This window comes from Parasteatoda tepidariorum, chromosome 1, assembly GCF_982258835.1.
Source record: "Parasteatoda tepidariorum strain Cologne lab strain chromosome 1, Ptep-v5.0, whole genome shotgun sequence".
Taxonomy (NCBI): domain Eukaryota; kingdom Metazoa; phylum Arthropoda; class Arachnida; order Araneae; family Theridiidae; genus Parasteatoda; species Parasteatoda tepidariorum.
Window position 1 is genome coordinate 13,095,171 of NC_141755.1, and position 12,454 is coordinate 13,107,624.

Below are 12,454 nucleotides of genomic sequence, written 5' to 3' on the forward strand. Positions count from 1 at the left end.
ATACCATTCTCTTAAAATACAAAACAAGTTGTGATTGAAGCGGGCATTTGGTTATCAAACTTAAGGCAATGTAATCAAAATTGTTTGTTATCTTTATTTCTGGATAAAAATTTCATTGTAAACCTCTCGTGTTGATTTGTTTTATAATGTGTTGTTAGGAAAGCATCTCGTTGCTCGAGAAGACTTATTTTAAGGGTAATTTTGATTTATAAAATTTCGCATATTTTTACACATATTTACCATGAGACAAAACTTGGCCATTTCTCCGTCAATTACCAGTAGCCAAATGACAAAAATTCTTGATTAGTGTAATCAGGGTTCTGCCTAGGAATAATAAAGGGCAGGATGCTTCCTCTCTGAAAAGGGCATTTTGATCATTTGATTGTAATCCGAGTTCTGCCTAGGAATAATAAAGGACAGGATGCTTCCTCTCTAAAAGGGCACTTTGAGTTTTGAAGGTGTAAATATAGGCCACCGTAAAAATTTATCAAAATCAGTAACATTATGTAATCACTGAATTTTATCTACAGGAATTTTTAAATTTCCCTCTTTCATTATTTTATGTGTTTTTCAAAAAGTAATTCTCTCTCATTATCAAAATTTGTAGTCCATAAAAATAGTTAAAGGCATGCTAAAAGGCAATCTTTGTGCATAATTTTTTTGGAAAAAGCGAACTAACAAACAATCACTAAATTATTAAATAACTTGAAAACTTTTTTCCATAATTTAAACTGAAAATTATGAGAAAATGAACATTTGAAATAAATTTTTTTTTTTTTAAAAAAAAAAGGCATTTGTTAAGAAAATAGTTTTAAAACTTAAAATCACTTAAAAAAAATCTTAATATCCCCCCCCCCAAAAGATACTTATGAAAATGTAACCAGTTGAGAATAATCCTGACAAAGTAAATATTAGTAATAGTAGTCAGATTTAAACCTATAAACAGATATACAATCTCAAATTAAACCTATTACAGATAATTTGCCAGTGTAATTATTAGTTAAACATTGAATTATTTTTTCTTCAAAATGGAATATGAATAAAAAAGCAGTGTTTTTAAGGGATGGCTGATTATTTTTCAAAAAAAAGAGGGGCATCATTTATTGGGATCAAAGGGTAGGCATGGCGGGCTACCTTTAAAAAAGGCTTAGGGAGAACACTGGTATATTGCAGTAAATAATTGGTTATCACAAAATGCCGGCCTTTGGTCAGTGACTGGGCAAATAATGTCCGACGGGTCTCTCTTAATCAGCAATTTTAAAAGTTATTATCCTCGAAATCTCGCATATGTTCAATAGTTTTTACATATATTTTTATTAAAACTTAGGCAGCAAGTTTGAAAGTTGCTATCCACGAAATCTCGTACGTGTTTAAGAATACCGTTTATAAATTAATATTCGTATTTATTCTGAACGAACTCAGAAGAAGGAAAACTCATAAGGTCACTGAGTTTATCAAACAATGACTCGTGCCTGTTATTGTTCCAATACGATAATTCTTATATCAATGACAATATTTTTTTTAAAGAAGACATTAAAACGATACAGAGACGTGGTGTTGATTGTCAGAGATATATAAAGGTCGTATGCTTATGAAATTTTAATTATATGTTTGCACCTATAATCTTATGTGACGTGAAAGCTGCACAAATTTGTTTTCTTATTTGAAATTTTGAAATCTATTACAGTTAATGCTTGTAGATTTAATAAGCATTTTTCATAAGCGTTAGATTTGAATTAACAGGTGGAGGATTAGTTTTGAATTTTTTTTAAACAGACTTCTCAAAAGGAATTAAGTAATGAAAAACTACACGTTATTGTTCTAATACGATGATTCTTATGTCAATACTAATATTTTTCTAAAGAGGTCATTAAAGTGATATGTTGATTGTTAAAGATATTTGATAGGTCGTATGTTGAGGAAATTTGAATTATATGTGTACATCAATAATCTTATGTCCTATAAAAGCGGAAAAAATTTATTTTCTTTTATGGAATTTTCAAATCTATCATCTTTATTTCTTGGAGTTTTAATATGTATTATCATAAGCGTCGGTTTTGAACGAACAGGTGAAGTTTTAATTTTGAATTTTTTTTTTAAAACTAACATCGCAAAAGGAATTAAGTAATTAAAAACAATACGTTATTTTAATTTTAACCATTTAATAGTTTCATTAAAAAAATTTAATTTAAAAACAAGTCATTTTTTATTAAGTGTTTAGTTATGGTAGAAAGATATATTTTTCTGAATAAAAAATTTATAATGTGTTGCCTTTTAAGCTGATTACACTTTTGATATGAAAAAAAGCTTTAAGAAAAAAAAATCCTTACATTTATTTCGGCTGTTTTCATAAGAAAAATGATACTTAGATTTTTCTTGCTTCCTTATCTTCACTTGTTTTATTTATTTACTTTTTTTCTTTTTGTATGCAAAAAAAATAAATCAAGCTTTAATACATAAAAATGTGCCTAGCTGTATATTTTAGACATATAACTTGGTCAGTTTTTTTTTACCCTTGCAAAAAAATTTCCTTAATTTGAAATAAATCGAAACATTGTAATCAAAATAGGAAAGAATAATAATTTTGCTATCACAAAACTGGAGGGATTTGATATGGAATGCAACTGCCCCTTTCATAGATTGCTAAAAGAACCAATTTGAAATTTGCAAATAACTGATTAAAAATTTCTGTCAACCTTTATTTTTTTGTCCCTTTTGAAAAGTAACGTTTTAAACATTCCTATGCAACTCAGTGGTGTTGTTTTGCAATTCTATCTGCAATTCATTTTTGAATTTATGAAACAGAGCAAAAATATCTTGAAATACCAGGGCCTCTTGGGCCTTTGCCCTCACTGCTCTTTACTGACTCCCTCTCTGTATCTATGTATGTACTAAAACAGAGGTAAACGCTTCAGTATTTGTTTGTAATGAAAACCAGCCAGTCGAAGTCATCCGCGGTAACAGAAGACAGCATCTGGTTGTCAAGATAAGCTTACTCTTAAACCTACCATGAAACGTGGGAATCTAAAGTTAAATAGCAGACACATTCCCTCTTCGCACTCCCTTTGAGGACACGCTCTTGTCTTCTCTTGAGGAACAAACATAACAGTAAAAAGACACCGATATTATTTAAACTGTGTCTTAAAACCCACTAATCCTAATTGGGATTTAAAGAAATGGAGTCGACTACAAGTTAAATGAAAGCCTAATGGAATTATTGCTGTTCGATTTCTATTTGTATGTTTTGTAAGACTTCAATTACATGCATCAGTTGCAAGGAAACTTGGTAAAATTGTTGGTGCTCGTGTACTAGTTGTATGCTACTTCAAAGAAGAAAAAAAATCGATCATAAGTTGTATGAGACTAATTCTTTTATAGTATGTCTGACTGTATGTTTTTGATTAAGCTCAATTACAAGTTTCACAAAAGATATATGAAATTGCTTTCTTTATTTTTTAAAAATTTTCTTTATGAGAAATTATTTTTCATCCCATAATGAATAAATAATAACTAAAAATGTTGAGAGGAGAAGCATTAAATCATTTTTAATGCTTAAACTTACTAAAATACTATTTGTTTCAGTTTCTTTATCATTCTTTTTTTTTATTTCAAATCTTCAGATACACAGGCTAAAGAAAATTGATGATTTTAAAAAATATTCTAATAAAATTTCTGTGATATTACTACCTTACAATAATAAAAAAGACGCTTTCAGTTTTTGGCATTTTTTTCCGAATTTCTCTAAAATTACTTGGCGTATTATTTTATAACTTTAGCGGTGTTTAGATATTAGGTATCATGCTTATTATTAAAGTTTAAACCATTCGCAGGTTAGTGGAACCGTAATAAATTACGAACAACACCCTATGCATAAAATTTAGCAATAACCTTGTATCTTTTATAAATTACTTTGTTTATTGCATGCAATAACTAAACATTTCGTAAACCTAACTTTAATATTCGTGGAAATATGAACATTTTTATAAAAAAAAGTAATTTTTTTGCTTTACGTTTTCTTTCAATAACTTTATAAATATTCAATACAATTAAACTGCAGATTGACCTATTATGTGCATTTTTATTATGTGCATCATTAGTTGTTCTAAGGCTATCAAAACAATACTCAATCTTCTACTATACCATTTTCATGTCTTATACAGTTCTTCTTTGTGTTACAGTTATGGTTGTGATTCGACGTTTTAGTTGACTGATACGAATCATTAATTGTTCAAATGTAATTCTAACTAGCCGAGAAATTACTTAGATTCTTCCGCTACATTTCAATTTAAGATGGTTAAGTTCCTGCATTCTTTTTTGATGATCCCTTTATGACTTATCTTTTCGCTTAATGTATTGTGCGAAAAAAATATGAATTACTCTTTTGATTTAATGATCTAATATCTTCACGTTCTAGGACTCAAACTTAATGGTTCTAGTGGATGTCCTCAAAAATGCTAATTAATTGGTGCAAACGATATTTTATGTTTCGAAATCAGTCGCAAAATTCTTTTCTGAATCAGCATACAGTTTTTTCGACGGATTCGGATTTCGGACCCCCCAAAATATATTTTATATTTTATTTTAGCTATCCCCAATTTTGAGTTTCCGATTATTCCAATGCTTCATTCATATAATACATCGCATACTTTAATCATACATATTAATAAAATATGCGTTACCTATAAATGCATATTTATTCATATGTAATTTTTACAAATATTATATCACGTTTTCAATTCTACCAAACGTTGTAACCCCTCGCAGCTGAATTAATTATTAATTACAAGCTTCTTGTTTTATGGTACCTCAAATGGCAAATTTATTCCAATACTTCATTCATTTAAATAAATAAATATTTATTTTTCCTCCCTGAAATGAATAACTCTTTTATTGATATCGTTATAACCGACTGAAATCGATTTCAATTCCGACGCAACCTTGTTGGTGACAGCTGCATGTGCACCAGTTTAATAACTATACAACTTCAAATAAACGCGGGAGGTAGTTAAAGCGTAGGTTTCAAATTCGTGCCCCTGACCACACCTTAAGAGACATCTAACAATCTGAAATTCCAAATGACACATCTTAATCGTAATCGGTAGTGTGTAATTAGTGCCCGCCGACTAGAGATTACAAGATTTGCATTGAGAATAAAAGGAAAGCGTAGGTTTGGGGAAGGTCGTTTACTTCACTAAAGCACCACCAGGGAAATTAGGCGAGATTCTGCCCTTAATGGTTGTTTTAATCTGTCGCTTTCCCAGGCAATTCTTACCTTTTAGATTTTCTTCGAAATGGAAACCGACTTTTAGGCAGATTGCTTTCTTGCTAAGATTGTTTTGCGAATCGTTACCTAAGTTTGAAGGTATGCATATGTAGTTGCATTGTTATAAAATAAAAATATTCATTCTGCGTCAAATGCAATATTTAGTATGCAAATAATATAATGTTACAAATAACATGTTTTTATGAGATCATGCATATTTCTAAAAGTGCTGTGCAAAAAAATTTAAACTTTTTATATTGTATATAAAAAGGTGTGGATAATCTGAATTTTGTCACTATACTGACATTTTGGATTTTATTTTATATTTTGTTTCAAGGCCGGCGTTTAGCAGTCTTGTTACTTTATACCTTACAGCTTGGTACAAGAGTTTTGACATCAATACCTTTTTGACTACTAGGATTCAGTAAATATTAGAAATATTACTTTAAAAATTTTCATTTTATTTTATAACCAGCTTTGAACAGCCGACCTACTTCTGAGTTTACGACTATCAATGTCCAACTCCGTAACCTTGCCATTTTTAACCCAACCCGAAAGACAAGGGAATTCCTGGACATGTTTGCCTTCTTGGAGGACTTTTTGATTGAGCCAAACCTTCATTTGCGTTATATATAGAGAAAAACAATAAGAACCTCCAAAAATTAGCCCGACAACTAGGGCATTTTAACCCATGATTCGTCTACTCCTGAGGATATATTACGTCAGCACTGTGGTCGACGCGAGCTTGGAGCAGACTTCGTATCAGCATACCACTGCTGGAATTCGAACCCGGGACATCTCATTGTGAGGTGAACGCTCTATCCCCTGAGCCACCGCGGCTCTGGCTTGTTGGATTATATTGATGAATCATAAATGAAATGAAATTAATCTTATATTGTGAAGTAATTTTCCTCTATTTTGCAATTCAGTGTGCTAAATTCTGGAGATTTATTTGAATTAAAAGTATTTCAACTGCTAAGCTGTTGTTGAAAACAGCAGACTGTCCTCCTGACAAAACTATTGGAACCATATTCCCAGATTGCGTCTACTTATATTTTGCTTTTCAAAAATCCGAATCCAGCAGAAAAAGAGATATGTTTTTTTAGAGAAAGTACGTTTTTGTTTCTGATTTCGTAACATAAAAATATCGTCTAATTAATTATCTTATTTGAGGTCACCCCCTCGAACCATTAAGATTGAGTCCTAGAATGTGAAGATACATTCATTAAATCAAAAGTTATTTAGGATGTTCCGTTTTTTATTTTATGCACTGTACAAAACTGGATAATTTCAAGTTGTGTACCTAAGTGTTTCAATATACCTAATATAATATACGTAATGTTTTCAAGTTATATATAAGCCTTTAGGTTATATATCTAATATTTATACGCCAATATACCTAATGTTTTACCAAGTTATAAATTAAAGTTCTGATTTCACTTTAAAATATATAGTAAAACTTCAAACTAGAATTCTTTTAATAAATTAAGCTTTCATTAATCTTTTAAGAATTATTAATGCCGTATTTTTTTTTACTGCAAATTTATTACTTTATCCATTATGCAAAATTAATTTCCAATTTACAGAATCTTTATCATTATTCAGACAAAGGCCTTATCATCTAACTGAAAAAAATAGCATGTTCATAAAATATTAAAGTAAAAAAGCTTGAAATGTCATATTTTAAGTTAACTTTTACTATCCCTGCAATCTTTGCAGGTGTTTGAGTAATTCTTTTCCATCACGAAAGCCTAGTATCTTCCGTTTCAAGGAATAAACTATTCTCTAAAAAAAAAAAAAGTTTGTTAAAGTTTATCATAACATTTTCGCCTCAGCTGTAATTTATGTAATTTGTTATTAATACATTTTGGCCATTTAAAATTTTTGTTTTGCGTCTTATCGGAAGTTTAAATATTTATGGAATAATATATATTGCTTGCTGTATTCTAACATAGATAACTGTTTTCATAAATTTTAAAGCATTGTAGTTTTCCTTTATTTTTTTATTCATTCAATGAATAAATAAAAATCCAATCTTCTAATAAACAAAGAATTAATCTTCTTTTTTGTTGATAAATCTGATTAATAATGGTTTCAAAAACTATGATGATTGATAAAATATTTATGAATCGTTACGTGGAAAGAAAAAAACATTTGTTGAATTTTGGAGCAAGAGCTAAAAATGATTAAACCGTAAATAATAATAATAAATAAAGTGATATGGGGATAAATTTTTTGAAATTAAGAGCTCGATTTTTATTACTTAATAATGCAATTAATTATCTTTCAAGTTCATAAAAAAAAATTCTTCTTCGCTTTTTTATTTTTTATTGATTAGTGAAAATGCATTCTTAGACTTTAGTTGAGATTAAGAGATTAAAATGTATTCACATGGCTCAACCTGCCACATACTGAAAAATTGTAAGCTCTTTTCTCCATAACGTTTGTTTAATGTCTTTTTTTTTTTTTTTTTTTTTTTTTAAAGAACTATGAAATAAAAGATCTAGCTCAAAACCTTTGGATATATTTTTGCTGTTTAACTTTCATTAGAGCTTTAGAAAATATTTCTAAGTTTTATTTTATATATTTTTTTTTAAAAATCGAATGTAGAAAAAATACAATAAATTTCAATTTTTAAAATTCTTCTTACATTAAAGCAAAAACTTCTGACAGCAAATCAATTTAAATTTTGTACATTCTTCATTCAAATTTAAAAAACAAACAAATTAGTCAATATTTTAAGCGTCACCAATTTTTTTGAAAAAACATGTTAAATTTTAAATTTTTTTTTTTAACGAAATTCGGAAGCATTTTTGTATTTTTCAAACCATTACAAAAATTTTCAACTAATATATTCATTTTTAAAAAATTTTCTCGACTTTTTAAAGACATAAAAATTGACGTAATTTTTTTTTTATTTATGTCATTTTTTTTCATGATGACATACAATTTTTTAAAAAACTTGTTAAAATTAATTTTGTAGAATTAGTTAATGTTATGCAATTTTTAAATTTTTGAAATTACGTATTATTTCAGATTGATCTCCTTACAAGAGAGGTAGCTGTTCAATCTACTTTTAATCACTTTTTGCAATTAGTTACTCAAAGCTACTTATTAATTGGAGTTTTTGCAAAAAATCGAACGAAATCTGCAGCAATCTTACTATTATTTATCTAAGCGTTTTCAAATCTATTCAAAAGATGAAAAATTTAAACTTGTTACATTTTACTAAAATTCAAACGAGTCGTCATTTTTTTTCTCAAATTGCGAAATCCGTTTCAAAAAACCAATTTTTGAAACAAAAGTTCGCTTTTGATAATTTAAGTTAAGGTTTGCATCATTGATGAACGATTTACTCAACATAAAATATTTTTTTTAAAAAAACCCTAATTTTTAATTAAAAATCCATGACGACTTAAATCATTAATTTAAATGCATTCAAAATTATGAAATCAATGCTCAAAATAATCCCAATAATCTTTAAATGTTATTAATATTAATTAAAAGCATTCAGTTATTATAAATACATGTTACGCGTAATATAGATAATGTTTCAATTTAGGTGTAATTAAAGTTTTGTTAATTTTCCTATTAACCTAAAACGTAATTAAGATATATAACATTTAAGGTAGTGAATAATAATGGATTACTTAGGCTCAAAATTAATTGCTATAAAATTTGTCTAAAAATGGCAAAATGCAAAACGACGCAAATTTTAAAAATGTAACCCTTAATTTAAATTATATTTAAATAATTTATAGCTAAAAAAACATTGAATATAAAAAATACTTCTTTCCTTAATAGGAATTATAAACGGTTTAGAGTCATTGGTTTTTGTTATCATAATATTTACTAATTTAAACATTTGCAAGAAATCTATTTTTTATCAATAAACATTCGGAAACTTTTGGCCTACATTTTCTTTTTCAGAGTCTTTTTCTTTCTTTGCTGTTATTTTTAAAATAATTGGTTTCGAAGGTCATCGGCAATATTTTCTTCTCTATTTTTTTTGTAGTCACGGGAAGGCTCACGGGATCAAAATGACATTTTTATTACGTGTGTGCATCAAAGTGTGAGATTTCACACAAAAGCGCTAAATATTATTGAAGTCGTTGCGAATTGTGCGATAAATCAAGTCCACAAACGATTTGAGCAAGCAAAACATTTCAAACCCGAGTTTAACTAAAAATAAAATTACGCCTATTTTATTGAAATGTTTGCCCTTTTTCAAAACAATTTCATTTTGTTAATTTAAGAAAATTTGATGAACAACTTTGTTTTTTTTTCTTCGTTTATATATAAGGACCAACTTGAACAATTCTGCTCTTTGCAAATAGCCGCCATTGTAATGCAAAGCGCCAACTTTCGTTGTATTTTCTAATGAGCCTAATTCTTTTTAGGCTTTCTGTATTCGGCCCACATATCTTTAGGCTAATTTAAAAAATGTATCTCTCATTGCTACTTATTATAAAAATAGCCTTATTAAATTAATATTACATTTAACCTATGCAAATTCAGTCTGATTGAGTTCTCTGCACATTTTCTATTTAAACTGAAAGCATACACGCAGATTAAAAAAAAAATTTGAATATTTTTCCATTAGCCTACGTATCGCATAATGCCAACAATGTTTGCCAACATCTTTTTTTAATTTTTTTTTATTACAGCTAGCCTACGACATAAAGCAAGAAATCGTAAATAAAGCACACATATGCAAAATGTATAGATTTATTTATTCTATATCTTAGGCTAGTTTAAAAATGCAGTTTGTTAATTTCTGCAAGTAACAAAAAACTTCATTTTTAGTTATTTTTAATGCAATTTCACGAAGTGCCTTCGTGTATCTTATTGTTTTTATATGAATTACATAGAAATGCTTTGAATTATAATTTTCATTAATTATAACTTTTTTTTCACTATTGCTAATCATTCCATTATCTTAAATAAAATTTAAGCAAAAAACAATAAAATTGAATTTTTTTTATATATAACTTATTATTTATATCAATTAATCTAAAATTACATTAACTTTTAGTTAATTATTGTTAATTATTGCTAAATATGTATATATTACTGTTATTTAATATTCCGATTTATAGATTTCAGAAACGTTAGGGCGTACTGATTATTGATGTATTTAAATCTCACAGATACCAAGCATCCAATTTTTTTCAAAAGAAAAGGGTAAATTAGTGAGAGAATAGGATACCGTTACTCTCAGCAACTATAATTTCGCTGGCGTAATGACAAATCGATTGAAAACGTATCCACGTTCTAAATTTTATTCTATAATTTACTGCAGGGAGGGAAGCACACCAATTATAGGTTCCGATCAACATTCCTGTATCCTCCTACACTTACCCAGAAAAGTTATAAATCATTACAGCCCTAAACCGCATCAAAGCAGGAGTTGACAAACTTACTGGTCCACGCCCATTCCAGCAAAATAGTAGCACCTCGTCATCAGCCCCAATTGCTTTGATGGGTGCGAGGCCAGTGTAAACCATAGGAGATTCGACAAAGATCTATCATCCCTTAACGCCTCACTAAGCCTTACATTTTTCTAAGAGCAAATTGCCCTGTTCAGAATAGATTAATGCTTCAATGTCTACAGCTGATTTCATCTCAGTCTTTCTTTAATGTTGATATTCTTTAAGATAGGGCTGGTCCATCATAAGCTTCAATGGTTTGGGTACACTATGTAGTTAAAATTATGTAAATATTACCTGAAGTGCGCTTTGCAATGCATCCTAATATTTTTTTTAATTGTCTTAAAGACGGTTGAACTTTCGCGAATAGTGTTTGATGCTCTATGAATGAGGTTTACTGTAGTTCACATGAATGAAGCACAATAAGTACTAATTATACTAAATAAAAAAAAAACTGAATTTGCTAATGGAAAATTTCATTAGCTTCAAGTCTTTATCACACAATGTAAAAAATTATGGATCAAATTACGGTAAAAAGTAACGGCATTCTGGATGCCGGTACTTTTTATCATAAAACTTATTTTCAGATGAACATGTTACGGAACAAAACATCTGATATACTGTTATTTTTACAGTAATAATTACCGTAAAATCACTGAAACACTCTAATTAAATACATATTACCGTAAAAATTACGTATATTTTACAACAAAAATGGAATTTACGGGTGATGAACTCAAAATCCCGGTACTTTATTACTGTATTTTGATCCGGGAAAAACAGAAGTAATAAAATCGCATTTAATTACTGAATTAAATAAAAATGCTGCTTTAAAAAGGTTTTTTTTAGATTTTTAAATATTTTGGTGAAATGAGATTAAAAAAATTAAAGACAAATTTAATTAAAGCAAAAATACGGAATGAAACATGAATTGAACTTAACTATATTTTTTTAATCATTTTTATGAGGATCATTCCATGTAAGAATCGAAACTGTTGATTGAAAACTGCTTAAGTATGTTTGTATATGTGCTATTATTTGTGCTTTTCACGTTGAGGTTAGTCCAACATTTTTGTGAAAGATCCGTTTTTTTTATCGTTTTTGTAAAAAAAAAAAAAAAAAAAAAAAGGATTTTGTAAAAAGTTATAAAAGAAAAATAGCCTGTTCATGATATTCATGAAGTGCCATGTTTTTGTGAATTAGTGAAAAAACAATTCATACTTTTCTGAGTCTAAAACTACCATACCACAGATTCGTGTTCTTTCTGTCAGTTTAATGAGTTTAGGACAATAAAGTCAGGCTTTTCTGGGGGGAAAACACACAAAAAAATGTTAGTTTTAAAATTATGAAATAAACAAATCATCCTCTCTGTTTTTCCGAAGAAACATTTTGTGAAATGTTAATTTTTAAAATGAAAAATATTGTGAATGGTTCGCTTCCCATGTGAAATATTTTGTAAAGAGTCCGTTATTACTGTAATATTATTCGTTTAAAGTAATCTGTATACGTAATGATAATATGTTTTGAATGATTTTTAATCATAAATTTTTTTATGCGCATTTCTTAATACGCCAAACTTTTTCTAAATTAACATGCAGTTTTATTCATTTATGACACTAAGCTTTATCTGAACAGTATATATCAAACAGTTTTTTTATTATTATCTTTCTTTAATTATAAGTTTTATCTAAACATACCCGACATGTAAATTGTAAATACCTTCCTACAATAAATTGAAATTAGGATGAATTCTTGCCTTTGT

The 12,454-nt window shown here is 28.3% G+C and overlaps 1 protein-coding gene across 13 annotated transcripts in view; it reads left to right on the forward strand.

The window, feature by feature from the left end:
- Positions 1 to 12,454, forward strand: part of LOC107442127 (neuron navigator 3) — a 521,654-nt gene that overhangs the window by 280,952 nt on the left and 228,248 nt on the right. The window lies entirely within an intron of this gene.